Source organism: Pungitius pungitius, chromosome 15, assembly GCF_949316345.1.
Source record: "Pungitius pungitius chromosome 15, fPunPun2.1, whole genome shotgun sequence".
NCBI lineage: Eukaryota > Metazoa > Chordata > Actinopteri > Perciformes > Gasterosteidae > Pungitius > Pungitius pungitius.
Window position 1 is genome coordinate 17,301,241 of NC_084914.1, and position 23,246 is coordinate 17,324,486.

At 39.0% G+C, this 23,246-nt stretch overlaps 38 non-coding genes across 38 annotated transcripts; all 38 read right to left on the reverse strand.

Moving 5' to 3' along the window:
• Positions 1 to 226: 226 nt before the first annotated feature.
• trnal-uag (transfer RNA leucine (anticodon UAG)) lies at positions 227 to 309 on the reverse strand. The gene has a single exon. It is a non-coding gene; the product is annotated as a tRNA-Leu (tRNA).
• Positions 310 to 726: 417 nt separating this feature from the next.
• On the reverse strand, positions 727 to 809 carry trnal-uag (transfer RNA leucine (anticodon UAG)). Its single transcript has one exon. It is a non-coding gene; the product is annotated as a tRNA-Leu (tRNA).
• A 672-nt stretch (positions 810 to 1,481) lies between these two features.
• Positions 1,482 to 1,564, reverse strand: trnal-uag (transfer RNA leucine (anticodon UAG)). Its single transcript has one exon. It is a non-coding gene; the product is annotated as a tRNA-Leu (tRNA).
• Positions 1,565 to 1,983: 419 nt separating this feature from the next.
• Positions 1,984 to 2,066, reverse strand: trnal-uag (transfer RNA leucine (anticodon UAG)). Its single transcript has one exon. It is a non-coding gene; the product is annotated as a tRNA-Leu (tRNA).
• A 671-nt stretch (positions 2,067 to 2,737) lies between these two features.
• Positions 2,738 to 2,820, reverse strand: trnal-uag (transfer RNA leucine (anticodon UAG)). The gene has a single exon. It is a non-coding gene; the product is annotated as a tRNA-Leu (tRNA).
• A 672-nt stretch (positions 2,821 to 3,492) lies between these two features.
• Positions 3,493 to 3,575, reverse strand: trnal-uag (transfer RNA leucine (anticodon UAG)). Its single transcript has one exon. It is a non-coding gene; the product is annotated as a tRNA-Leu (tRNA).
• A 417-nt stretch (positions 3,576 to 3,992) lies between these two features.
• On the reverse strand, positions 3,993 to 4,075 carry trnal-uag (transfer RNA leucine (anticodon UAG)). Its single transcript has one exon. It is a non-coding gene; the product is annotated as a tRNA-Leu (tRNA).
• A 669-nt stretch (positions 4,076 to 4,744) lies between these two features.
• On the reverse strand, positions 4,745 to 4,827 carry trnal-uag (transfer RNA leucine (anticodon UAG)). Its single transcript has one exon. It is a non-coding gene; the product is annotated as a tRNA-Leu (tRNA).
• Positions 4,828 to 5,248: 421 nt separating this feature from the next.
• On the reverse strand, positions 5,249 to 5,331 carry trnal-uag (transfer RNA leucine (anticodon UAG)). Its single transcript has one exon. It is a non-coding gene; the product is annotated as a tRNA-Leu (tRNA).
• A 417-nt stretch (positions 5,332 to 5,748) lies between these two features.
• Positions 5,749 to 5,831, reverse strand: trnal-uag (transfer RNA leucine (anticodon UAG)). The gene has a single exon. It is a non-coding gene; the product is annotated as a tRNA-Leu (tRNA).
• A 669-nt stretch (positions 5,832 to 6,500) lies between these two features.
• Positions 6,501 to 6,583, reverse strand: trnal-uag (transfer RNA leucine (anticodon UAG)). The gene has a single exon. It is a non-coding gene; the product is annotated as a tRNA-Leu (tRNA).
• Positions 6,584 to 7,003: 420 nt separating this feature from the next.
• trnal-uag (transfer RNA leucine (anticodon UAG)) lies at positions 7,004 to 7,086 on the reverse strand. The gene has a single exon. It is a non-coding gene; the product is annotated as a tRNA-Leu (tRNA).
• A 671-nt stretch (positions 7,087 to 7,757) lies between these two features.
• Positions 7,758 to 7,840, reverse strand: trnal-uag (transfer RNA leucine (anticodon UAG)). Its single transcript has one exon. It is a non-coding gene; the product is annotated as a tRNA-Leu (tRNA).
• Positions 7,841 to 8,512: 672 nt separating this feature from the next.
• trnal-uag (transfer RNA leucine (anticodon UAG)) lies at positions 8,513 to 8,595 on the reverse strand. Its single transcript has one exon. It is a non-coding gene; the product is annotated as a tRNA-Leu (tRNA).
• A 417-nt stretch (positions 8,596 to 9,012) lies between these two features.
• Positions 9,013 to 9,095, reverse strand: trnal-uag (transfer RNA leucine (anticodon UAG)). Its single transcript has one exon. It is a non-coding gene; the product is annotated as a tRNA-Leu (tRNA).
• Positions 9,096 to 9,764: 669 nt separating this feature from the next.
• Positions 9,765 to 9,847, reverse strand: trnal-uag (transfer RNA leucine (anticodon UAG)). The gene has a single exon. It is a non-coding gene; the product is annotated as a tRNA-Leu (tRNA).
• A 672-nt stretch (positions 9,848 to 10,519) lies between these two features.
• On the reverse strand, positions 10,520 to 10,602 carry trnal-uag (transfer RNA leucine (anticodon UAG)). Its single transcript has one exon. It is a non-coding gene; the product is annotated as a tRNA-Leu (tRNA).
• A 417-nt stretch (positions 10,603 to 11,019) lies between these two features.
• Positions 11,020 to 11,102, reverse strand: trnal-uag (transfer RNA leucine (anticodon UAG)). Its single transcript has one exon. It is a non-coding gene; the product is annotated as a tRNA-Leu (tRNA).
• Positions 11,103 to 11,771: 669 nt separating this feature from the next.
• Positions 11,772 to 11,854, reverse strand: trnal-uag (transfer RNA leucine (anticodon UAG)). The gene has a single exon. It is a non-coding gene; the product is annotated as a tRNA-Leu (tRNA).
• Positions 11,855 to 12,275: 421 nt separating this feature from the next.
• On the reverse strand, positions 12,276 to 12,358 carry trnal-uag (transfer RNA leucine (anticodon UAG)). Its single transcript has one exon. It is a non-coding gene; the product is annotated as a tRNA-Leu (tRNA).
• Positions 12,359 to 12,527: 169 nt separating this feature from the next.
• trnal-uag (transfer RNA leucine (anticodon UAG)) lies at positions 12,528 to 12,610 on the reverse strand. Its single transcript has one exon. It is a non-coding gene; the product is annotated as a tRNA-Leu (tRNA).
• A 165-nt stretch (positions 12,611 to 12,775) lies between these two features.
• trnal-uag (transfer RNA leucine (anticodon UAG)) lies at positions 12,776 to 12,858 on the reverse strand. The gene has a single exon. It is a non-coding gene; the product is annotated as a tRNA-Leu (tRNA).
• A 668-nt stretch (positions 12,859 to 13,526) lies between these two features.
• On the reverse strand, positions 13,527 to 13,609 carry trnal-uag (transfer RNA leucine (anticodon UAG)). The gene has a single exon. It is a non-coding gene; the product is annotated as a tRNA-Leu (tRNA).
• Positions 13,610 to 14,278: 669 nt separating this feature from the next.
• On the reverse strand, positions 14,279 to 14,361 carry trnal-uag (transfer RNA leucine (anticodon UAG)). Its single transcript has one exon. It is a non-coding gene; the product is annotated as a tRNA-Leu (tRNA).
• Positions 14,362 to 14,778: 417 nt separating this feature from the next.
• Positions 14,779 to 14,861, reverse strand: trnal-uag (transfer RNA leucine (anticodon UAG)). Its single transcript has one exon. It is a non-coding gene; the product is annotated as a tRNA-Leu (tRNA).
• Positions 14,862 to 15,784: 923 nt separating this feature from the next.
• Positions 15,785 to 15,867, reverse strand: trnal-uag (transfer RNA leucine (anticodon UAG)). The gene has a single exon. It is a non-coding gene; the product is annotated as a tRNA-Leu (tRNA).
• Positions 15,868 to 16,284: 417 nt separating this feature from the next.
• Positions 16,285 to 16,367, reverse strand: trnal-uag (transfer RNA leucine (anticodon UAG)). Its single transcript has one exon. It is a non-coding gene; the product is annotated as a tRNA-Leu (tRNA).
• Positions 16,368 to 17,036: 669 nt separating this feature from the next.
• trnal-uag (transfer RNA leucine (anticodon UAG)) lies at positions 17,037 to 17,119 on the reverse strand. The gene has a single exon. It is a non-coding gene; the product is annotated as a tRNA-Leu (tRNA).
• Positions 17,120 to 17,791: 672 nt separating this feature from the next.
• trnal-uag (transfer RNA leucine (anticodon UAG)) lies at positions 17,792 to 17,874 on the reverse strand. Its single transcript has one exon. It is a non-coding gene; the product is annotated as a tRNA-Leu (tRNA).
• A 417-nt stretch (positions 17,875 to 18,291) lies between these two features.
• On the reverse strand, positions 18,292 to 18,374 carry trnal-uag (transfer RNA leucine (anticodon UAG)). The gene has a single exon. It is a non-coding gene; the product is annotated as a tRNA-Leu (tRNA).
• Positions 18,375 to 19,043: 669 nt separating this feature from the next.
• On the reverse strand, positions 19,044 to 19,126 carry trnal-uag (transfer RNA leucine (anticodon UAG)). The gene has a single exon. It is a non-coding gene; the product is annotated as a tRNA-Leu (tRNA).
• Positions 19,127 to 19,547: 421 nt separating this feature from the next.
• Positions 19,548 to 19,630, reverse strand: trnal-uag (transfer RNA leucine (anticodon UAG)). The gene has a single exon. It is a non-coding gene; the product is annotated as a tRNA-Leu (tRNA).
• A 417-nt stretch (positions 19,631 to 20,047) lies between these two features.
• trnal-uag (transfer RNA leucine (anticodon UAG)) lies at positions 20,048 to 20,130 on the reverse strand. The gene has a single exon. It is a non-coding gene; the product is annotated as a tRNA-Leu (tRNA).
• A 165-nt stretch (positions 20,131 to 20,295) lies between these two features.
• On the reverse strand, positions 20,296 to 20,378 carry trnal-uag (transfer RNA leucine (anticodon UAG)). Its single transcript has one exon. It is a non-coding gene; the product is annotated as a tRNA-Leu (tRNA).
• Positions 20,379 to 21,046: 668 nt separating this feature from the next.
• Positions 21,047 to 21,129, reverse strand: trnal-uag (transfer RNA leucine (anticodon UAG)). Its single transcript has one exon. It is a non-coding gene; the product is annotated as a tRNA-Leu (tRNA).
• A 669-nt stretch (positions 21,130 to 21,798) lies between these two features.
• trnal-uag (transfer RNA leucine (anticodon UAG)) lies at positions 21,799 to 21,881 on the reverse strand. Its single transcript has one exon. It is a non-coding gene; the product is annotated as a tRNA-Leu (tRNA).
• Positions 21,882 to 22,298: 417 nt separating this feature from the next.
• trnal-uag (transfer RNA leucine (anticodon UAG)) lies at positions 22,299 to 22,381 on the reverse strand. The gene has a single exon. It is a non-coding gene; the product is annotated as a tRNA-Leu (tRNA).
• Positions 22,382 to 22,802: 421 nt separating this feature from the next.
• Positions 22,803 to 22,885, reverse strand: trnal-uag (transfer RNA leucine (anticodon UAG)). The gene has a single exon. It is a non-coding gene; the product is annotated as a tRNA-Leu (tRNA).
• Positions 22,886 to 23,246: the final 361 nt, after the last annotated feature.

Consider the following 23,246-nt stretch of genomic DNA (forward strand, 5'->3'; position numbering starts at 1 on the left):
TCTTCAGAGGAGACTGCGGCCTAAACACAAGGCCTTAGACGGCAAGGCCATCCTGATTAAAATGTAATAAAAGTAGCAACAATTACTAAATGTTTCATTTGTCCTTAGATAACACATCTCACCTGGAATATGGTGTCTCAACTTCTTTACACAAAATGCATTACTGCTTTTCACTTCATGTAGAAATACGGTAAATGTGACTGAGCCAGTGAACAACATCAGTCATTGTCAGAAGTGGGATTTGAACCCACGCCTCCAGAGGAGACTGCGGCCTAAACGCAGCGCCTTAGACGGCTCGGCCATCCTGACTGAAAAACACTCAAAAAAAGCAACAATTTCAAACATTTGTTTGGTCCTTATATCACAAATTTAACATTGTATATAATGTCTTAACTTTTTTAGATTAAATGCGTTTCTGCTTTTTATTTCTTGTAGAAATACAGTGAATGTGCCTGACCAAGTGGGAAACATCAGTCATTGTGAGAAGTGGGATTTGAACCCATGTCTTCAGAGGAGACTGCGGCCTAAACACAGGGCCTTAGACGGCAAGGCCATCCTGATTAAAATGTAATAAAAGTAGCAACAATTACTAAATGTTTCATTTGTCCTTAGATAACACATCTTACCTGGAATATGGTGTCTCAACTTCTTGACAAAAATGCATTACTGCTTTTCACTTCATGTAGAAATACGGTAAATGTGACTGAGCCAGTGAACATCAGTCATTGTCAGAAGTGGGATTTGAACCCACGCCTCCAGAGGAGACTGCGGCCTAAACGCAGCGCCTTAGACCGCTCGGCCATCCTGACTGAAAAACACTCAAAAAAAGCAACAATTTCAAACATTTGTTTGGTCCTTATATCACAAATTTAACATTGTATATAATGTCTTAACTTTTTTAGATTAAATGCGTTTCTGCTTTTTATTTCTTGTAGAAATACAGTGAATGTGCCTGACCAAGTGGGAAACATCAGTCATTGTCAGAAGTGGGATTTGAACCCACGCATTCAGAGGAGACTGCGGCCTAAACGCAGCGCCTTAGACCGCTCGGCCATCCTGAATGTAAAACACTCAAAAAAGTAACAATTTCAAACATTTGTTTGGTCCTTATATCACAAATTTAACATTGTATATAATGTCTTAACTTTTTTAGATTAAATGCGTTTCTGCTTTTTATTTCTTGTAGAAATACAGTGAATGTGCCTGACCAAGTGGGAAACATCAGTCATTGTGAGAAGTGGGATTTGAACCCATGTCTTCAGAGGAGACTGCGGCCTAAACACAAGGCCTTAGACGGCAAGGCCATCCTGATTAAAATGTAATAAAAGTAGCAACAATTACTAAATGTTTCATTTGTCCTTAGATAACACATCTCACCTGGAATATGGTGTCTCAACTTCTTTACACAAAATGCATTACTGCTTTTCACTTCATGTAGAAATACGGTAAATGTGACTGAGCCAGTGAACAACATCAGTCATTGTCAGAAGTGGGATTTGAACCCACGCCTCCAGAGGAGACTGCGGCCTAAACGCAGCGCCTTAGACCGCTCGGCCATCCTGAATGTAAAACACTCAAAAAAGTAACAATTTCAAACATTTGTTTGGTCCTTATATCACAAATTTAACATTGTATATAATGTCTTAACTTTTTTAGATTAAATGCGTTTCTGCTTTTTATTTCTTGTAGAAATACAGTGAATGTGCCTGACCAAGTGGGAAACATCAGTCATTGTGAGAAGTGGGATTTGAACCCATGTCATCAGAGGAGACTGCGGCCTAAACACAGGGCCTGAGACGGCAAGGCCATCCTGATTAAAATGTAATAAAAGTAGCAACAATCACTAAATGTTTCTTTTGTCCTTCGATAACACATCTCACCTGGAATATGGTGTCTCAACTTCTTTAAAAAAATGCATTACTGCTTTTCACTTCATGTAGAAATACGGTAAATGTGACTGAGCCAGTGAACAACATCAGTCATTGTCAGAAGTGGGATTTGAACCCACGCCTCCAGAGGAGACTGCGGCCTAAACGCAGCGCCTTAGACCGCTCGGCCATCCTGACTGAAAAACACTCAAAAAAAGCAACAATTTCAAACATCTGTTTGGTCCTTATATCTTAAATTTAACATTGTATATAATGTCTTAACTTTTTTAGATTAAATGCGTTTCTGCTTTTTATTTCTTGTAGAAATACAGTGAATGTGCCTGACCAAGTGGGAAACATCAGTCATTGTCAGAAGTGGGATTTGAACCCACGCCTTCAGAGGAGACTGCGGCCTAAACGCAGCGCCTTAGACCGCTCGGCCATCCTGAATGTAAAACACTCAAAAAAGTAACAATTTCAAACATTTGTTTGGTCCTTATATCACAAATTTAACATTGTATATAATGTCTTAACTTTTTTAGATTAAATGCGTTTCTGCTTTTTATTTCTTGTAGAAATACAGTGAATGTGCCTGACCAAGTGGGAAACATCAGTCATTGTGAGAAGTGGGATTTGAACCCATGTCTTCAGAGGAGACTGCGGCCTAAACACGGGGCCTGAGACGGCAAGGCCATCCTGATTAAAATGTAATAAAAGTAGCAACAATTACTAAATGTTTCTTTTGTCCATCGATAACACATCTCACCTGGAATATGGTGTCTCAACTTCTTTAAAAAAATGCATTACTGCTTTTCACTTCATGTAGAAATACGGTAAATGTGACTGAGCCAGTGAACAACATCAGTCATTGTCAGAAGTGGGATTTGAACCCACGCCTCCAGAGGAGACTGCGGCCTAAACGCAGCGCCTTAGACCGCTCGGCCATCCTGACTGAAAAACACTCAAAAAAAGCAACAATTTCAAACATTTGTTTGGTCCTTATATCTTAAATTTAACATTGTATATAATGTCTTAACTTTTTTAGATTAAATGCGTTTCTGCTTTTTATTTCTTGTAGAAATACAGTGAATGTGCCTGACCAAGTGGGAAACATCAGTCATTGTCAGAAGTGGGATTTGAACCCACGCCTTCAGAGGAGACTGCGGCCTAAACGCAGCGCCTTAGACCGCTCGGCCATCCTGAATGTAAAACACTCAAAAAAGTAACAATTTCAAACATTTGTTTGGTCCTTATATCACAAATTTAACATTGTATATAATGTCTTAACTTTTTTAGATTAAATGCGTTTCTGCTTTTTATTTCTTGTAGAAATACAGTGAATGTGCCTGACCAAGTGGGAAACATCAGTCATTGTGAGAAGTGGGATTTGAACCCATGTCTTCAGAGGAGACTGCGGCCTAAACACAAGGCCTTAGACGGCAAGGCCATCCTGATTAAAATGTAATAAAAGTAGCAACAATTACTAAATGTTTCATTTGTCCTTAGATAACACATCTCACCTGGAATATGGTGTCTCAACTTCTTTACACAAAATGCATTACTGCTTTTCACTTCATGTAGAAATACGGTAAATGTGACTGAGCCAGTGAACAACATCAGTCATTGTCAGAAGTGGGATTTGAACCCACGCCTCCAGAGGAGACTGCGGCCTAAACGCAGCGCCTTAGACGGCTCGGCCATCCTGACTGAAAAACACTCAAAAAAAGCAACAATTTCAAACATTTGTTTGGTCCTTATATCACAAATTTAACATTGTATATAATGTCTTAACTTTTTTAGATTAAATGCGTTTCTGCTTTTTATTTCTTGTAGAAATACAGTGAATGTGCCTGACCAAGTGGGAAACATCAGTCATTGTGAGAAGTGGGATTTGAACCCATGTCTTCAGAGGAGACTGCGGCCTAAACACAGGGCCTTAGACGGCAAGGCCATCCTGATTAAAATGTAATAAAAGTAGCAACAATTACTAAATGTTTCATTTGTCCTTAGATAACACATCTTACCTGGAATATGGTGTCTCAACTTCTTGACAAAAATGCATTACTGCTTTTCACTTCATGTAGAAATACGGTAAATGTGACTGAGCCAGTGAACATCAGTCATTGTCAGAAGTGGGATTTGAACCCACGCCTCCAGAGGAGACTGCGGCCTAAACGCAGCGCCTTAGACCGCTCGGCCATCCTGACTGAAAAACACTCAAAAAAAGCAACAATTTCAAACATTTGTTTGGTCCTTATATCACAAATTTAACATTGTATATAATGTCTTAACTTTTTTAGATTAAATGCGTTTCTGCTTTTTATTTCTTGTAGAAATACAGTGAATGTGCCTGACCAAGTGGGAAACATCAGTCATTGTCAGAAGTGGGATTTGAACCCACGCATTCAGAGGAGACTGCGGCCTAAACGCAGCGCCTTAGACCGCTCGGCCATCCTGAATGTAAAACACTCAAAAAAGTAACAATTTCAAACATTTGTTTGGTCCTTATATCACAAATTTAACATTGTATATAATGTCTTAACTTTTTTAGATTAAATGCGTTTCTGCTTTTTATTTCTTGTAGAAATACAGTGAATGTGCCTGACCAAGTGGGAAACATCAGTCATTGTGAGAAGTGGGATTTGAACCCATGTCTTCAGAGGAGACTGCGGCCTAAACACAGGGCCTTAGACGGCATGGCCATCCTGATTAAAATGTAATAAAAGTAGCAACAATTACTAAATGTTTCATTTGTCCTTAGATAACACATCTTACCTGGAATATGGTGTCTCAACTTCTTAACAAAAATGCATTACTGCTTTTTCACTTCATGTAGAAATACGGTAAATGTGACTGAGCCAGTGAACATCAGTCATTGTCAGAAGTGGGATTTGAACCCACGCCTCCAGAGGAGACTGCGGCCTAAACGCAGCGCCTTAGACCGCTCGGCCATCCTGACTGAAAAACACTCAAAAAAAGCAACAATTTCGAACATTTGTTTGGTCCTTATATCACAAATTTAACATTGTATATAATGTCTTAACTTTTTTAGATTAAATGCGTTTCTGCTTTTTATTTCTTGTAGAAATACAGTGAATGTGCCTGACCAAGTGGGAAACATCAGTCATTGTGAGAAGTGGGATTTGAACCCATGTCTTCAGAGGAGACTGCGGCCTAAACACAAGGCCTTAGACGGCAAGGCCATCCTGATTAAAATGTAATAAAAGTAGCAACAATTACTAAATGTTTCATTTGTCCTTAGATAACACATCTCACCTGGAATATGGTGTCTCAACTTCTTTACACAAAATGCATTACTGCTTTTCACTTCATGTAGAAATACGGTAAATGTGACTGAGCCAGTGAACAACATCAGTCATTGTCAGAAGTGGGATTTGAACCCACGCCTCCAGAGGAGACTGCGGCCTAAACGCAGCGCCTTAGACGGCTCGGCCATCCTGACTGAAAAACACTCAAAAAAAGCAACAATTTCAAACATTTGTTTGGTCCTTATATCACAAATTTAACATTGTATATAATGTCTTAACTTTTTTAGATTAAATGCGTTTCTGCTTTTTATTTCTTGTAGAAATACAGTGAATGTGCCTGACCAAGTGGGAAACATCAGTCATTGTGAGAAGTGGGATTTGAACCCATGTCTTCAGAGGAGACTGCGGCCTAAACACAGGGCCTTAGACGGCAAGGCCATCCTGATTAAAATGTAATAAAAGTAGCAACAATTACTAAATGTTTCATTTGTCCTTAGATAACACATCTTACCTGGAATATGGTGTCTCAACTTCTTGACAAAAATGCATTACTGCTTTTCACTTCATGTAGAAATACGGTAAATGTGACTGAGCCAGTGAACATCAGTCATTGTCAGAAGTGGGATTTGAACCCACGCCTCCAGAGGAGACTGCGGCCTAAACGCAGCGCCTTAGACCGCTCGGCCATCCTGACTGAAAAACACTCAAAAAAAGCAACAATTTCAAACATTTGTTTGGTCCTTATATCTTAAATTTAACATTGTATATAATGTCTTAACTTTTTTAGATTAAATGCGTTTCTGCTTTTTATTTCTTGTAGAAATACAGTGAATGTGACTGACCAAGTGGGAAACATCAGTCATTGTCAGAAGTGGGATTTGAACCCACGCCTTCAGAGGAGACTGCGGCCTAAACGCAGCGCCTTAGACCGCTCGGCCATCCTGAATGTAAAACACTCAAAAAAGTAATAATTTCAAACATTTGTTTGGTCCTTATATCACAAATTTAACATTGTATATAATGTCTTAACTTTTTTAGATTAAATGCGTTTCTGCTTTTTATTTCTTGTAGAAATACAGTGAATGTGCCTGACCAAGTGGGAAACATCAGTCATTGTGAGAAGTGGGATTTGAACCCATGTCTTCAGAGGAGACTGCGGCCTAAACACAGGGCCTTAGACGGCAAGGCCATCCTGATTAAAATGTAATAAAAGTAGCAACAATTACTAAATGTTTCATTTGTCCTTAGATAACACATCTTACCTGGAATATGGTGTCTCAACTTCTTAACAAAAATGCATTACTGCTTTTTCACTTCATGTAGAAATACGGTAAATGTGACTGAGCCAGTGAACATCAGTCATTGTCAGAAGTGGGATTTGAACCCACGCCTCCAGAGGAGACTGCGGCCTAAACGCAGCGCCTTAGACCGCTCGGCCATCCTGACTGAAAAACACTCAAAAAAAGCAACAATTTCGAACATTTGTTTGGTCCTTATATCACAAATTTAACATTGTATATAATGTCTTAACTTTTTTAGATTAAATGCGTTTCTGCTTTTTATTTCTTGTAGAAATACAGTGAATGTGCCTGACCAAGTGGGAAACATCAGTCATTGTGAGAAGTGGGATTTGAACCCATGTCATCAGAGGAGACTGCGGCCTAAACACAGGGCCTGAGACGGCAAGGCCATCCTGATTAAAATGTAATAAAAGTAGCAACAATCACTAAATGTTTCTTTTGTCCTTCGATAACACATCTCACCTGGAATATGGTGTCTCAACTTCTTTAAAAAAATGCATTACTGCTTTTCACTTCATGTAGAAATACGGTAAATGTGACTGAGCCAGTGAACAACATCAGTCATTGTCAGAAGTGGGATTTGAACCCACGCCTCCAGAGGAGACTGCGGCCTAAACGCAGCGCCTTAGACCGCTCGGCCATCCTGACTGAAAAACACTCAAAAAAAGCAACAATTTCAAACATCTGTTTGGTCCTTATATCTTAAATTTAACATTGTATATAATGTCTTAACTTTTTTAGATTAAATGCGTTTCTGCTTTTTATTTCTTGTAGAAATACAGTGAATGTGCCTGACCAAGTGGGAAACATCAGTCATTGTCAGAAGTGGGATTTGAACCCACGCCTTCAGAGGAGACTGCGGCCTAAACGCAGCGCCTTAGACCGCTCGGCCATCCTGAATGTAAAACACTCAAAAAAGTAACAATTTCAAACATTTGTTTGGTCCTTATATCACAAATTTAACATTGTATATAATGTCTTAACTTTTTTAGATTAAATGCGTTTCTGCTTTTTATTTCTTGTAGAAATACAGTGAATGTGCCTGACCAAGTGGGAAACATCAGTCATTGTGAGAAGTGGGATTTGAACCCATGTCTTCAGAGGAGACTGCGGCCTAAACACGGGGCCTGAGACGGCAAGGCCATCCTGATTAAAATGTAATAAAAGTAGCAACAATTACTAAATGTTTCTTTTGTCCATCGATAACACATCTCACCTGGAATATGGTGTCTCAACTTCTTTAAAAAAATGCATTACTGCTTTTCACTTCATGTAGAAATACGGTAAATGTGACTGAGCCAGTGAACAACATCAGTCATTGTCAGAAGTGGGATTTGAACCCACGCCTCCAGAGGAGACTGCGGCCTAAACGCAGCGCCTTAGACCGCTCGGCCATCCTGACTGAAAAACACTCAAAAAAAGCAACAATTTCAAACATTTGTTTGGTCCTTATATCTTAAATTTAACATTGTATATAATGTCTTAACTTTTTTAGATTAAATGCGTTTCTGCTTTTTATTTCTTGTAGAAATACAGTGAATGTGCCTGACCAAGTGGGAAACATCAGTCATTGTCAGAAGTGGGATTTGAACCCACGCCTTCAGAGGAGACTGCGGCCTAAACGCAGCGCCTTAGACCGCTCGGCCATCCTGAATGTAAAACACTCAAAAAAGTAACAATTTCAAACATTTGTTTGGTCCTTATATCACAAATTTAACATTGTATATAATGTCTTAACTTTTTTAGATTAAATGCGTTTCTGCTTTTTATTTCTTGTAGAAATACAGTGAATGTGCCTGACCAAGTGGGAAACATCAGTCATTGTGAGAAGTGGGATTTGAACCCATGTCTTCAGAGGAGACTGCGGCCTAAACACAAGGCCTTAGACGGCAAGGCCATCCTGATTAAAATGTAATAAAAGTAGCAACAATTACTAAATGTTTCATTTGTCCTTAGATAACACATCTCACCTGGAATATGGTGTCTCAACTTCTTTACACAAAATGCATTACTGCTTTTCACTTCATGTAGAAATACGGTAAATGTGACTGAGCCAGTGAACAACATCAGTCATTGTCAGAAGTGGGATTTGAACCCACGCCTCCAGAGGAGACTGCGGCCTAAACGCAGCGCCTTAGACGGCTCGGCCATCCTGACTGAAAAACACTCAAAAAAAGCAACAATTTCAAACATTTGTTTGGTCCTTATATCACAAATTTAACATTGTATATAATGTCTTAACTTTTTTAGATTAAATGCGTTTCTGCTTTTTATTTCTTGTAGAAATACAGTGAATGTGCCTGACCAAGTGGGAAACATCAGTCATTGTGAGAAGTGGGATTTGAACCCATGTCTTCAGAGGAGACTGCGGCCTAAACACAGGGCCTTAGACGGCAAGGCCATCCTGATTAAAATGTAATAAAAGTAGCAACAATTACTAAATGTTTCATTTGTCCTTAGATAACACATCTTACCTGGAATATGGTGTCTCAACTTCTTGACAAAAATGCATTACTGCTTTTCACTTCATGTAGAAATACGGTAAATGTGACTGAGCCAGTGAACATCAGTCATTGTCAGAAGTGGGATTTGAACCCACGCCTCCAGAGGAGACTGCGGCCTAAACGCAGCGCCTTAGACCGCTCGGCCATCCTGACTGAAAAACACTCAAAAAAAGCAACAATTTCAAACATTTGTTTGGTCCTTATATCACAAATTTAACATTGTATATAATGTCTTAACTTTTTTAGATTAAATGCGTTTCTGCTTTTTATTTCTTGTAGAAATACAGTGAATGTGCCTGACCAAGTGGGAAACATCAGTCATTGTCAGAAGTGGGATTTGAACCCACGCATTCAGAGGAGACTGCGGCCTAAACGCAGCGCCTTAGACCGCTCGGCCATCCTGAATGTAAAACACTCAAAAAAGTAACAATTTCAAACATTTGTTTGGTCCTTATATCACAAATTTAACATTGTATATAATGTCTTAACTTTTTTAGATTAAATGCGTTTCTGCTTTTTATTTCTTGTAGAAATACAGTGAATGTGCCTGACCAAGTGGGAAACATCAGTCATTGTGAGAAGTGGGATTTGAACCCATGTCTTCAGAGGAGACTGCGGCCTAAACACAGGGCCTTAGACGGCATGGCCATCCTGATTAAAATGTAATAAAAGTAGCAACAATTACTAAATGTTTCATTTGTCCTTAGATAACACATCTTACCTGGAATATGGTGTCTCAACTTCTTAACAAAAATGCATTACTGCTTTTTCACTTCATGTAGAAATACGGTAAATGTGACTGAGCCAGTGAACATCAGTCATTGTCAGAAGTGGGATTTGAACCCACGCCTCCAGAGGAGACTGCGGCCTAAACGCAGCGCCTTAGACCGCTCGGCCATCCTGACTGAAAAACACTCAAAAAAAGCAACAATTTCGAACATTTGTTTGGTCCTTATATCACAAATTTAACATTGTATATAATGTCTTAACTTTTTTAGATTAAATGCGTTTCTGCTTTTTATTTCTTGTAGAAATACAGTGAATGTGCCTGACCAAGTGGGAAACATCAGTCATTGTCAGAAGTGGGATTTGAACCCACGCCTTCAGAGGAGACTGCGGCCTAAACGCAGCGCCTTAGACCGCTCGGCCATCCTGAATGTAAAACACTCAAAAAAGTAACAATTTCAAACATTTGTTTGGTCCTTATATCACAAATTTAACATTGTATATAATGTCTTAACTTTTTTAGATTAAATGCGTTTCTGCTTTTTATTTCTTGTAGAAATACAGTGAATGTGCCTGACCAAGTGGGAAACATCAGTCATTGTGAGAAGTGGGATTTGAACCCATGTCTTCAGAGGAGACTGCGGCCTAAACACAAGGCCTTAGACGGCAAGGCCATCCTGATTAAAATGTAATAAAAGTAGCAACAATTACTAAATGTTTCATTTGTCCTTAGATAACACATCTCACCTGGAATATGGTGTCTCAACTTCTTTACACAAAATGCATTACTGCTTTTCACTTCATGTAGAAATACGGTAAATGTGACTGAGCCAGTGAACAACATCAGTCATTGTCAGAAGTGGGATTTGAACCCACGCCTCCAGAGGAGACTGCGGCCTAAACGCAGCGCCTTAGACGGCTCGGCCATCCTGACTGAAAAACACTCAAAAAAAGCAACAATTTCAAACATTTGTTTGGTCCTTATATCACAAATTTAACATTGTATATAATGTCTTAACTTTTTTAGATTAAATGCGTTTCTGCTTTTTATTTCTTGTAGAAATACAGTGAATGTGCCTGACCAAGTGGGAAACATCAGTCATTGTGAGAAGTGGGATTTGAACCCATGTCTTCAGAGGAGACTGCGGCCTAAACACAGGGCCTTAGACGGCAAGGCCATCCTGATTAAAATGTAATAAAAGTAGCAACAATTACTAAATGTTTCATTTGTCCTTAGATAACACATCTTACCTGGAATATGGTGTCTCAACTTCTTGACAAAAATGCATTACTGCTTTTCACTTCATGTAGAAATACGGTAAATGTGACTGAGCCAGTGAACATCAGTCATTGTCAGAAGTGGGATTTGAACCCACGCCTCCAGAGGAGACTGCGGCCTAAACGCAGCGCCTTAGACCGCTCGGCCATCCTGACTGAAAAACACTCAAAAAAAGCAACAATTTCAAACATTTGTTTGGTCCTTATATCACAAATTTAACATTGTATATAATGTCTTAACTTTTTTAGATTAAATGCGTTTCTGCTTTTTATTTCTTGTAGAAATACAGTGAATGTGCCTGACCAAGTGGGAAACATCAGTCATTGTCAGAAGTGGGATTTGAACCCACGCATTCAGAGGAGACTGCGGCCTAAACGCAGCGCCTTAGACCGCTCGGCCATCCTGAATGTAAAACACTCAAAAAAGTAACAATTTCAAACATTTGTTTGGTCCTTATATCACAAATTTAACATTGTATATAATGTCTTAACTTTTTTAGATTAAATGCGTTTCTGCTTTTTATTTCTTGTAGAAATACAGTGAATGTGCCTGACCAAGTGGGAAACATCAGTCATTGTGAGAAGTGGGATTTGAACCCATGTCTTCAGAGGAGACTGCGGCCTAAACACAGGGCCTTAGACGGCATGGCCATCCTGATTAAAATGTAATAAAAGTAGCAACAATTACTAAATGTTTCATTTGTCCTTAGATAACACATCTTACCTGGAATATGGTGTCTCAACTTCTTAACAAAAATGCATTACTGCTTTTTCACTTCATGTAGAAATACGGTAAATGTGACTGAGCCAGTGAACATCAGTCATTGTCAGAAGTGGGATTTGAACCCACGCCTCCAGAGGAGACTGCGGCCTAAACGCAGCGCCTTAGACCGCTCGGCCATCCTGACTGAAAAACACTCAAAAAAAGCAACAATTTCGAACATTTGTTTGGTCCTTATATCACAAATTTAACATTGTATATAATGTCTTAACTTTTTTAGATTAAATGCGTTTCTGCTTTTTATTTCTTGTAGAAATACAGTGAATGTGCCTGACCAAGTGGGAAACATCAGTCATTGTGAGAAGTGGGATTTGAACCCATGTCTTCAGAGGAGACTGCGGCCTAAACACAAGGCCTTAGACGGCAAGGCCATCCTGATTAAAATGTAATAAAAGTAGCAACAATTACTAAATGTTTCATTTGTCCTTAGATAACACATCTCACCTGGAATATGGTGTCTCAACTTCTTTACACAAAATGCATTACTGCTTTTCACTTCATGTAGAAATACGGTAAATGTGACTGAGCCAGTGAACAACATCAGTCATTGTCAGAAGTGGGATTTGAACCCACGCCTCCAGAGGAGACTGCGGCCTAAACGCAGCGCCTTAGACGGCTCGGCCATCCTGACTGAAAAACACTCAAAAAAAGCAACAATTTCAAACATTTGTTTGGTCCTTATATCACAAATTTAACATTGTATATAATGTCTTAACTTTTTTAGATTAAATGCGTTTCTGCTTTTTATTTCTTGTAGAAATACAGTGAATGTGCCTGACCAAGTGGGAAACATCAGTCATTGTCAGAAGTGGGATTTGAACCCACGCCTCCAGAGGAGACTGCGGCCTAAACGCAGCGCCTTAGACCGCTCGGCCATCCTGATTAAAATGTAATAAAAGTAGCAACAATTACTAAATGTTTCATTTGTCCTTAGATAACACATCTTACCTGGAATATGGTGTCTCAACTTCTTGACAAAAATGCATTACTGCTTTTCACTTCATGTAGAAATACGGTAAATGTGACTGAGCCAGTGAACATCAGTCATTGTCAGAAGTGGGATTTGAACCCACGCCTCCAGAGGAGACTGCGGCCTAAACGCAGCGCCTTAGACCGCTCGGCCATCCTGACTGAAAAACACTCAAAAAAAGCAACAATTTCAAACATTTGTTTGGTCCTTATATCTTAAATTTAACATTGTATATAATGTCTTAACTTTTTTAGATTAAATGCGTTTCTGCTTTTTATTTCTTGTAGAAATACAGTGAATGTGCCTGACCAAGTGGGAAACATCAGTCATTGTCAGAAGTGGGATTTGAACCCACGCCTTCAGAGGAGACTGCGGCCTAAACGCAGCGCCTTAGACCGCTCGGCCATCCTGAATGTAAAACACTCAAAAAAGTAATAATTTCAAACATTTGTTTGGTCCTTATATCACAAATTTAACATTGTATATAATGTCTTAACTTTTTTAGATTAAATGCGTTTCTGCTTTTTATTTCTTGTAGAAATACAGTGAATGTGCCTGACCAAGTGGGAAACATCAGTCATTGTGAGAAGTGGGATTTGAACCCATGTCTTCAGAGGAGACTGCGGCCTAAACACAGGGCCTTAGACGGCAAGGCCATCCTGATTAAAATGTAATAAAAGTAGCAACAATTACTAAATGTTTCATTTGTCCTTAGATAACACATCTTACCTGGAATATGGTGTCTCAACTTCTTAACAAAAATGCATTACTGCTTTTCACTTCATGTAGAAATACGGTAAATGTGACTGAGCCAGTGAACATCAGTCATTGTCAGAAGTGGGATTTGAACCCACGCCTCCAGAGGAGACTGCGGCCTAAACGCAGCGCCTTAGACCGCTCGGCCATCCTGACTGAAAAACACTCAAAAAAAGAAACAATTTCAAACATTTGTTTGGTCCTTATATCTTAAATTTAACATTGTATATAATGTCTTAACTTTTTTAGATTAAATGCGTTTCTGCTTTTTATTTCTTGTAGAAATACAGTGAATGTGCCTGACCAAGTGGGAAACATCAGTCATTGTCAGAAGTGGGATTTGAACCCACGCATTCAGAGGAGACTGCGGCCTAAACGCAGCGCCTTAGACCGCTCGGCCATCCTGAATGTAAAACACTCAAAAAAGTAACAATTTCAAACATTTGTTTGGTCCTTATATCACAAATTTAACATTGTATATAATGTCTTAACTTTTTTAGATTAAATGCGTTTCTGCTTTTTATTTCTTGTAGAAATACAGTGAATGTGCCTGACCAAGTGGGAAACATCAGTCATTGTGAGAAGTGGGATTTGAACCCATGTCTTCAGAGGAGACTGCGGCCTAAACACAGGGCCTTAGACGGCATGGCCATCCTGATTAAAATGTAATAAAAGTAGCAACAATTACTAAATGTTTCATTTGTCCTTAGATAACACATCTTACCTGGAATATGGTGTCTCAACTTCTTAACAAAAATGCATTACTGCTTTTTCACTTCATGTAGAAATACGGTAAATGTGACTGAGCCAGTGAACATCAGTCATTGTCAGAAGTGGGATTTGAACCCACGCCTCCAGAGGAGACTGCGGCCTAAACGCAGCGCCTTAGACCGCTCGGCCATCCTGAATGTAAAACACTCAAAAAAGTAACAATTTCAAACATTTGTTTGGTCCTTATATCACAAATTTAACATTGTATATAATGTCTTAACTTTTTTAGATTAAATGCGTTTCTGCTTTTTATTTCTTGTAGAAATACAGTGAATGTGCCTGACCAAGTGGGAAACATCAGTCATTGTGAGAAGTGGGATTTGAACCCATGTCTTCAGAGGAGACTGCGGCCTAAACACAGGGCCTTAGACGGCATGGCCATCCTGATTAAAATGTAATAAAAGTAGCAACAATTACTAAATGTTTCATTTGTCCTTAGATAACACATCTTACCTGGAATATGGTGTCTCAACTTCTTAACAAAAATGCATTACTGCTTTTTCACTTCATGTAGAAATACGGTAAATGTGACTGAGCCAGTGAACATCAGTCATTGTCAGAAGTGGGATTTGAACCCACGCCTCCAGAGGAGACTGCGGCCTAAACGCAGCGCCTTAGACCGCTCGGCCATCCTGACTGAAAAACACTCAAAAAAAGCAACAATTTCGAACATTTGTTTGGTCCTTATATCACAAATTTAACATTGTATATAATGTCTTAACTTTTTTAGATTAAATGCGTTTCTGCTTTTTATTTCTTGTAGAAATACAGTGAATGTGCCTGACCAAGTGGGAAACATCAGTCATTGTGAGAAGTGGGATTTGAACCCATGTCTTCAGAGGAGACTGCGGCCTAAACGCAGCGCCTTAGACCGCTCGGCCATCCTGAATGTAAAACACTCAAAAAAGTAACAATTTCAAACATTTGTTTGGTCCTTATATCACAAATTTAACATTGTATATAATGTCTTAACTTTTTTAGATTAAATGCGTTTCTGCTTTTTATTTCTTGTAGAAATACAGTGAATGTGCCTGACCAAGTGGGAAACATCAGTCATTGTCAGAAGTGGGATTTGAACCCACGCCTTCAGAGGAGACTGCGGCCTAAACGCAGCGCCTTAGACCGCTCGGCCATCCTGAATGTAAAACACTCAAAAAAGTAACAATTTCAAACATTTGTTTGGTCCTTATATCACAAATTTAACATTGTATATAATGTCTTAACTTTTTTAGATTAAATGCGTTTCTGCTTTTTATTTCTTGTAGAAATACAGTGAATGTGCCTGACCAAGTGGGAAACATCAGTCATTGTGAGAAGTGGGATTTGAACCCATGTCTTCAGAGGAGACTGCGGCCTAAACACAAGGCCTTAGACGGCAAGGCCATCCTGATTAAAATGTAATAAAAGTAGCAACAATTACTAAATGTTTCATTTGTCCTTAGATAACACATCTCACCTGGAATATGGTGTCTCAACTTCTTTACACAAAATGCATTACTGCTTTTCACTTCATGTAGAAATACGGTAAATGTGACTGAGCCAGTGAACAACATCAGTCATTGTCAGAAGTGGGATTTGAACCCACGCCTCCAGAGGAGACTGCGGCCTAAACGCAGCGCCTTAGACGGCTCGGCCATCCTGACTGAAAAACACTCAAAAAAAGCAACAATTTCAAACATTTGTTTGGTCCTTATATCACAAATTTAACATTGTATATAATGTCTTAACTTTTTTAGATTAAATGCGTTTCTGCTTTTTATTTCTTGTAGAAATACAGTGAATGTGCCTGACCAAGTGGGAAACATCAGTCATTGTGAGAAGTGGGATTTGAACCCATGTCTTCAGAGGAGACTGCGGCCTAAACACAGGGCCTTAGACGGCAAGGCCATCCTGATTAAAATGTAATAAAAGTAGCAACAATTACTAAATGTTTCATTTGTCCTTAGATAACACATCTTACCTGGAATATGGTGTCTCAACTTCTTGACAAAAATGCATTACTGCTTTTCACTTCATGTAGAAATACGGTAAATGTGACTGAGCCAGTGAACATCAGTCATTGTCAGAAGTGGGATTTGAACCCACGCCTCCAGAGGAGACTGCGGCCTAAACGCAGCGCCTTAGACCGCTCGGCCATCCTGACTGAAAAACACTCAAAAAAAGCAACAATTTCAAACATTTGTTTGGTCCTTATATCACAAATTTAACATTGTATATAATGTCTTAACTTTTTTAGATTAAATGCGTTTCTGCTTTTTATTTCTTGTAGAAATACAGTGAATGTGCCTGACCAAGTGGGAAACATCAGTCATTGTCAGAAGTGGGATTTGAACCCACGCATTCAGAGGAGACTGCGGCCTAAACGCAGCGCCTTAGACCGCTCGGCCATCCTGAATGTAAAACACTCAAAAAAGTAACAATTTCAAACATTTGTTTGGTCCTTATATCACAAATTTAACATTGTATATAATGTCTTAACTTTTTTAGATTAAATGCGTTTCTGCTTTTTATTTCTTGTAGAAATACAGTGAATGTGCCTGACCAAGTGGGAAACATCAGTCATTGTGAGAAGTGGGATTTGAACCCATGTCTTCAGAGGAGACTGCGGCCTAAACACAGGGCCTTAGACGGCATGGCCATCCTGATTAAAATGTAATAAAAGTAGCAACAATTACTAAATGTTTCATTTGTCCTTAGATAACACATCTTACCTGGAATATGGTGTCTCAACTTCTTAACAAAAATGCATTACTGCTTTTTCACTTCATGTAGAAATACGGTAAATGTGACTGAGCCAGTGAACATCAGTCATTGTCAGAAGTGGGATTTGAACCCACGCCTCCAGAGGAGACTGCGGCCTAAACGCAGCGCCTTAGACCGCTCGGCCATCCTGACTGAAAAACACTCAAAAAAAGCAACAATTTCGAACATTTGTTTGGTCCTTATATCACAAATTTAACATTGTATATAATGTCTTAACTTTTTTAGATTAAATGCGTTTCTGCTTTTTATTTCTTGTAGAAATACAGTGAATGTGCCTGACCAAGTGGGAAACATCAGTCATTGTCAGAAGTGGGATTTGAACCCACGCCTTCAGAGGAGACTGCGGCCTAAACGCAGCGCCTTAGACCGCTCGGCCATCCTGAATGTAAAACACTCAAAAAAGTAACAATTTCAAACATTTGTTTGGTCCTTATATCACAAATTTAACATTGTATATAATGTCTTAACTTTTTTAGATTAAATGCGTTTCTGCTTTTTATTTCTTGTAGAAATACAGTGAATGTGCCTGACCAAGTGGGAAACATCAGTCATTGTGAGAAGTGGGATTTGAACCCATGTCTTCAGAGGAGACTGCGGCCTAAACACAAGGCCTTAGACGGCAAGGCCATCCTGATTAAAATGTAATAAAAGTAGCAACAATTACTAAATGTTTCATTTGTCCTTAGATAACACATCTCACCTGGAATATGGTGTCTCAACTTCTTTACACAAAATGCATTACTGCTTTTCACTTCATGTAGAAATACGGTAAATGTGACTGAGCCAGTGAACAACATCAGTCATTGTCAGAAGTGGGATTTGAACCCACGCCTCCAGAGGAGACTGCGGCCTAAACGCAGCGCCTTAGACGGCTCGGCCATCCTGACTGAAAAACACTCAAAAAAAGCAACAATTTCAAACATTTGTTTGGTCCTTATATCACAAATTTAACATTGTATATAATGTCTTAACTTTTTTAGATTAAATGCGTTTCTGCTTTTTATTTCTTGTAGAAATACAGTGAATGTGCCTGACCAAGTGGGAAACATCAGTCATTGTGAGAAGTGGGATTTGAACCCATGTCTTCAGAGGAGACTGCGGCCTAAACACAGGGCCTTAGACGGCAAGGCCATCCTGATTAAAATGTAATAAAAGTAGCAACAATTACTAAATGTTTCATTTGTCCTTAGATAACACATCTTACCTGGAATATGGTGTCTCAACTTCTTGACAAAAATGCATTACTGCTTTTCACTTCATGTAGAAATACGGTAAATGTGACTGAGCCAGTGAACATCAGTCATTGTCAGAAGTGGGATTTGAACCCACGCCTCCAGAGGAGACTGCGGCCTAAACGCAGCGCCTTAGACCGCTCGGCCATCCTGACTGAAAAACACTCAAAAAAAGCAACAATTTCAAACATTTGTTTGGTCCTTATATCACAAATTTAACATTGTATATAATGTCTTAACTTTTTTAGATTAAATGCGTTTCTGCTTTTTATTTCTTGTAGAAATACAGTGAATGTGCCTGACCAAGTGGGAAACATCAGTCATTGTCAGAAGTGGGATTTGAACCCACGCATTCAGAGGAGACTGCGGCCTAAACGCAGCGCCTTAGACCGCTCGGCCATCCTGAATGTAAAACACTCAAAAAAGTAACAATTTCAAACATTTGTTTGGTCCTTATATCACAAATTTAACATTGTATATAATGTCTTAACTTTTTTAGATTAAATGCGTTTCTGCTTTTTATTTCTTGTAGAAATACAGTGAATGTGCCTGACCAAGTGGGAAACATCAGTCATTGTGAGAAGTGGGATTTGAACCCATGTCTTCAGAGGAGACTGCGGCCTAAACACAGGGCCTTAGACGGCATGGCCATCCTGATTAAAATGTAATAAAAGTAGCAACAATTACTAAATGTTTCATTTGTCCTTAGATAACACATCTTACCTGGAATATGGTGTCTCAACTTCTTAACAAAAATGCATTACTGCTTTTTCACTTCATGTAGAAATACGGTAAATGTGACTGAGCCAGTGAACATCAGTCATTGTCAGAAGTGGGATTTGAACCCACGCCTCCAGAGGAGACTGCGGCCTAAACGCAGCGCCTTAGACCGCTCGGCCATCCTGACTGAAAAACACTCAAAAAAAGCAACAATTTCGAACATTTGTTTGGTCCTTATATCACAAATTTAACATTGTATATAATGTCTTAACTTTTTTAGATTAAATGCGTTTCTGCTTTTTATTTCTTGTAGAAATACAGTGAATGTGCCTGACCAAGTGGGAAACATCAGTCATTGTGAGAAGTGGGATTTGAACCCATGTCTTCAGAGGAGACTGCGGCCTAAACACAAGGCCTTAGACGGCAAGGCCATCCTGATTAAAATGTAATAAAAGTAGCAACAATTACTAAATGTTTCATTTGTCCTTAGATAACACATCTCACCTGGAATATGGTGTCTCAACTTCTTTACACAAAATGCATTACTGCTTTTCACTTCATGTAGAAATACGGTAAATGTGACTGAGCCAGTGAACAACATCAGTCATTGTCAGAAGTGGGATTTGAACCCACGCCTCCAGAGGAGACTGCGGCCTAAACGCAGCGCCTTAGACGGCTCGGCCATCCTGACTGAAAAACACTCAAAAAAAGCAACAATTTCAAACATTTGTTTGGTCCTTATATCACAAATTTAACATTGTATATAATGTCTTAACTTTTTTAGATTAAATGCGTTTCTGCTTTTTATTTCTTGTAGAAATACAGTGAATGTGCCTGACCAAGTGGGAAACATCAGTCATTGTGAGAAGTGGGATTTGAACCCATGTCTTCAGAGGAGACTGCGGCCTAAACACAGGGCCTTAGACGGCAAGGCCATCCTGATTAAAATGTAATAAAAGTAGCAACAATTACTAAATGTTTCATTTGTCCTTAGATAACACATCTTACCTGGAATATGGTGTCTCAACTTCTTGACAAAAATGCATTACTGCTTTTCACTTCATGTAGAAATACGGTAAATGTGACTGAGCCAGTGAACATCAGTCATTGTCAGAAGTGGGATTTGAACCCACGCCTCCAGAGGAGACTGCGGCCTAAACGCAGCGCCTTAGACCGCTCGGCCATCCTGATTAAAATGTAATAAAAGTAGCAACAATTACTAAATGTTTCATTTGTCCTTAGATAACACATCTTACCTGGAATATGGTGTCTCAACTTCTTGACAAAAATGCATTACTGCTTTTCACTTCATGTAGAAATACGGTAAATGTGACTGAGCCAGTGAACATCAGTCATTGTCAGAAGTGGGATTTGAACCCACGCCTCCAGAGGAGACTGCGGCCTAAACGCAGCGCCTTAGACCGCTCGGCCATCCTGACTGAAAAACACTCAAAAAAAGCAACAATTTCAAACATTTGTTTGGTCCTTATATCTTAAATTTAACATTGTATATAATGTCTTAACTTTTTTAGATTAAATGCGTTTCTGCTTTTTATTTCTTGTAGAAATACAGTGAATGTGCCTGACCAAGTGGGAAACATCAGTCATTGTCAGAAGTGGGATTTGAACCCACGCCTTCAGAGGAGACTGCGGCCTAAACGCAGCGCCTTAGACCGCTCGGCCATCCTGAATGTAAAACACTCAAAAAAGTAATAATTTCAAACATTTGTTTGGTCCTTATATCACAAATTTAACATTGTATATAATGTCTTAACTTTTTTAGATTAAATGCGTTTCTGCTTTTTATTTCTTGTAGAAATACAGTGAATGTGCCTGACCAAGTGGGAAACATCAGTCATTGTGAGAAGTGGGATTTGAACCCATGTCTTCAGAGGAGACTGCGGCCTAAACACAGGGCCTTAGACGGCAAGGCCATCCTGATTAAAATGTAATAAAAGTAGCAACAATTACTAAATGTTTCATTTGTCCTTAGATAACACATCTTACCTGGAATATGGTGTCTCAACTTCTTAACAAAAATGCATTACTGCTTTTCACTTCATGTAGAAATACGGTAAATGTGACTGAGCCAGTGAACATCAGTCATTGTCAGAAGTGGGATTTGAACCCACGCCTCCAGAGGAGACTGCGGCCTAAACGCAGCGCCTTAGACCGCTCGGCCATCCTGACTGAAAAACACTCAAAAAAAGAAACAATTTCAAACATTTGTTTGGTCCTTATATCTTAAATTTAACATTGTATATAATGTCTTAACTTTTTTAGATTAAATGCGTTTCTGCTTTTTATTTCTTGTAGAAATACAGTGAATGTGCCTGACCAAGTGGGAAACATCAGTCATTGTCAGAAGTGGGATTTGAACCCACGCATTCAGAGGAGACTGCGGCCTAAACGCAGCGCCTTAGACCGCTCGGCCATCCTGAATGTAAAACACTCAAAAAAGTAACAATTTCAAACATTTGTTTGGTCCTTATATCACAAATTTAACATTGTATATAATGTCTTAACTTTTTTAGATTAAATGCGTTTCTGCTTTTTATTTCTTGTAGAAATACAGTGAATGTGCCTGACCAAGTGGGAAACATCAGTCATTGTGAGAAGTGGGATTTGAACCCATGTCTTCAGAGGAGACTGCGGCCTAAACACAGGGCCTTAGACGGCATGGCCATCCTGATTAAAATGTAATAAAAGTAGCAACAATTACTAAATGTTTCATTTGTCCTTAGATAACACATCTTACCTGGAATATGGTGTCTCAACTTCTTAACAAAAATGCATTACTGCTTTTTCACTTCATGTAGAAATACGGTAAATGTGACTGAGCCAGTGAACATCAGTCATTGTCAGAAGTGGGATTTGAACCCACGCCTCCAGAGGAGACTGCGGCCTAAACGCAGCGCCTTAGACCGCTCGGCCATCCTGAATGTAAAACACTCAAAAAAGTAACAATTTCAAACATTTGTTTGGTCCTTATATCACAAATTTAACATTGTATATAATGTCTTAACTTTTTTAGATTAAATGCGTTTCTGCTTTTTATTTCTTGTAGAAATACAGTGAATGTGCCTGACCAAGTGGGAAACATCAGTCATTGTGAGAAGTGGGATTTGAACCCATGTCTTCAGAGGAGACTGCGGCCTAAACACAGGGCCTTAGACGGCATGGCCATCCTGATTAAAATGTAATAAAAGTAGCAACAATTACTAAATGTTTCATTTGTCCTTAGATAACACATCTTACCTGGAATATGGTGTCTCAACTTCTTAACAAAAATGCATTACTGCTTTTTCACTTCATGTAGAAATACGGTAAATGTGACTGAGCCAGTGAACATCAGTCATTGTCAGAAGTGGGATTTGAACCCACGCCTCCAGAGGAGACTGCGGCCTAAACGCAGCGCCTTAGACCGCTCGGCCATCCTGACTGAAAAACACTCAAAAAAAGCAACAATTTCGAACATTTGTTTGGTCCTTATATCACAAATTTAACATTGTATATAATGTCTTAACTTTTTTAGATTAAATGCGTTTCTGCTTTTTATTTCTTGTAGAAATACAGTGAATGTGCCTGACCAAGTGGGAAACATCAGTCATTGTGAGAAGTGGGATTTGAACCCATGTCTTCAGAGGAGACTGCGGCCTAAACACAAGGCCTTAGACGGCAAGGCCATCCTGATTAAAATGTAATAAAAGTAGCAACAATTACTAAATGTTTCATTTGTCCTTAGATAACACATCTCACCTGGAATATGGTGTCTCAACTTCTTTACACAAAATGCATTACTGCTTTTCACTTCATGTAGAAATACGGTAAATGTGACTGAGCCAGTGAACAACATCAGTCATTGTCAGAAGTGGGATTTGAACCCACGCCTCCAGAGGAGACTGCGGCCTAAACGCAGCGCCTTAGACGGCTCGGCCATCCTGACTGAAAAACACTCAAAAAAAGCAACAATTTCAAACATTTGTTTGGTCCTTATATCACAAATTTAACATTGTATATAATGTCTTAACTTTTTTAGATTAAATGCGTTTCTGCTTTTTATTTCTTGTAGAAATACAGTGAATGTGCCTGACCAAGTGGGAAACATCAGTCATTGTCAGAAGTGGGATTTGAACCCACGCCTTCAGAGGAGACTGCGGCCTAAACGCAGCGCCTTAGACCGCTCGGCCATCCTGAATGTAAAACACTCAAAAAAGTAATAATTTCAAACATTTGTTTGGTCCTTATATCACAAATTTAACATTGTATATAATGTCTTAACTTTTTTAGATTAAATGCGTTTCTGC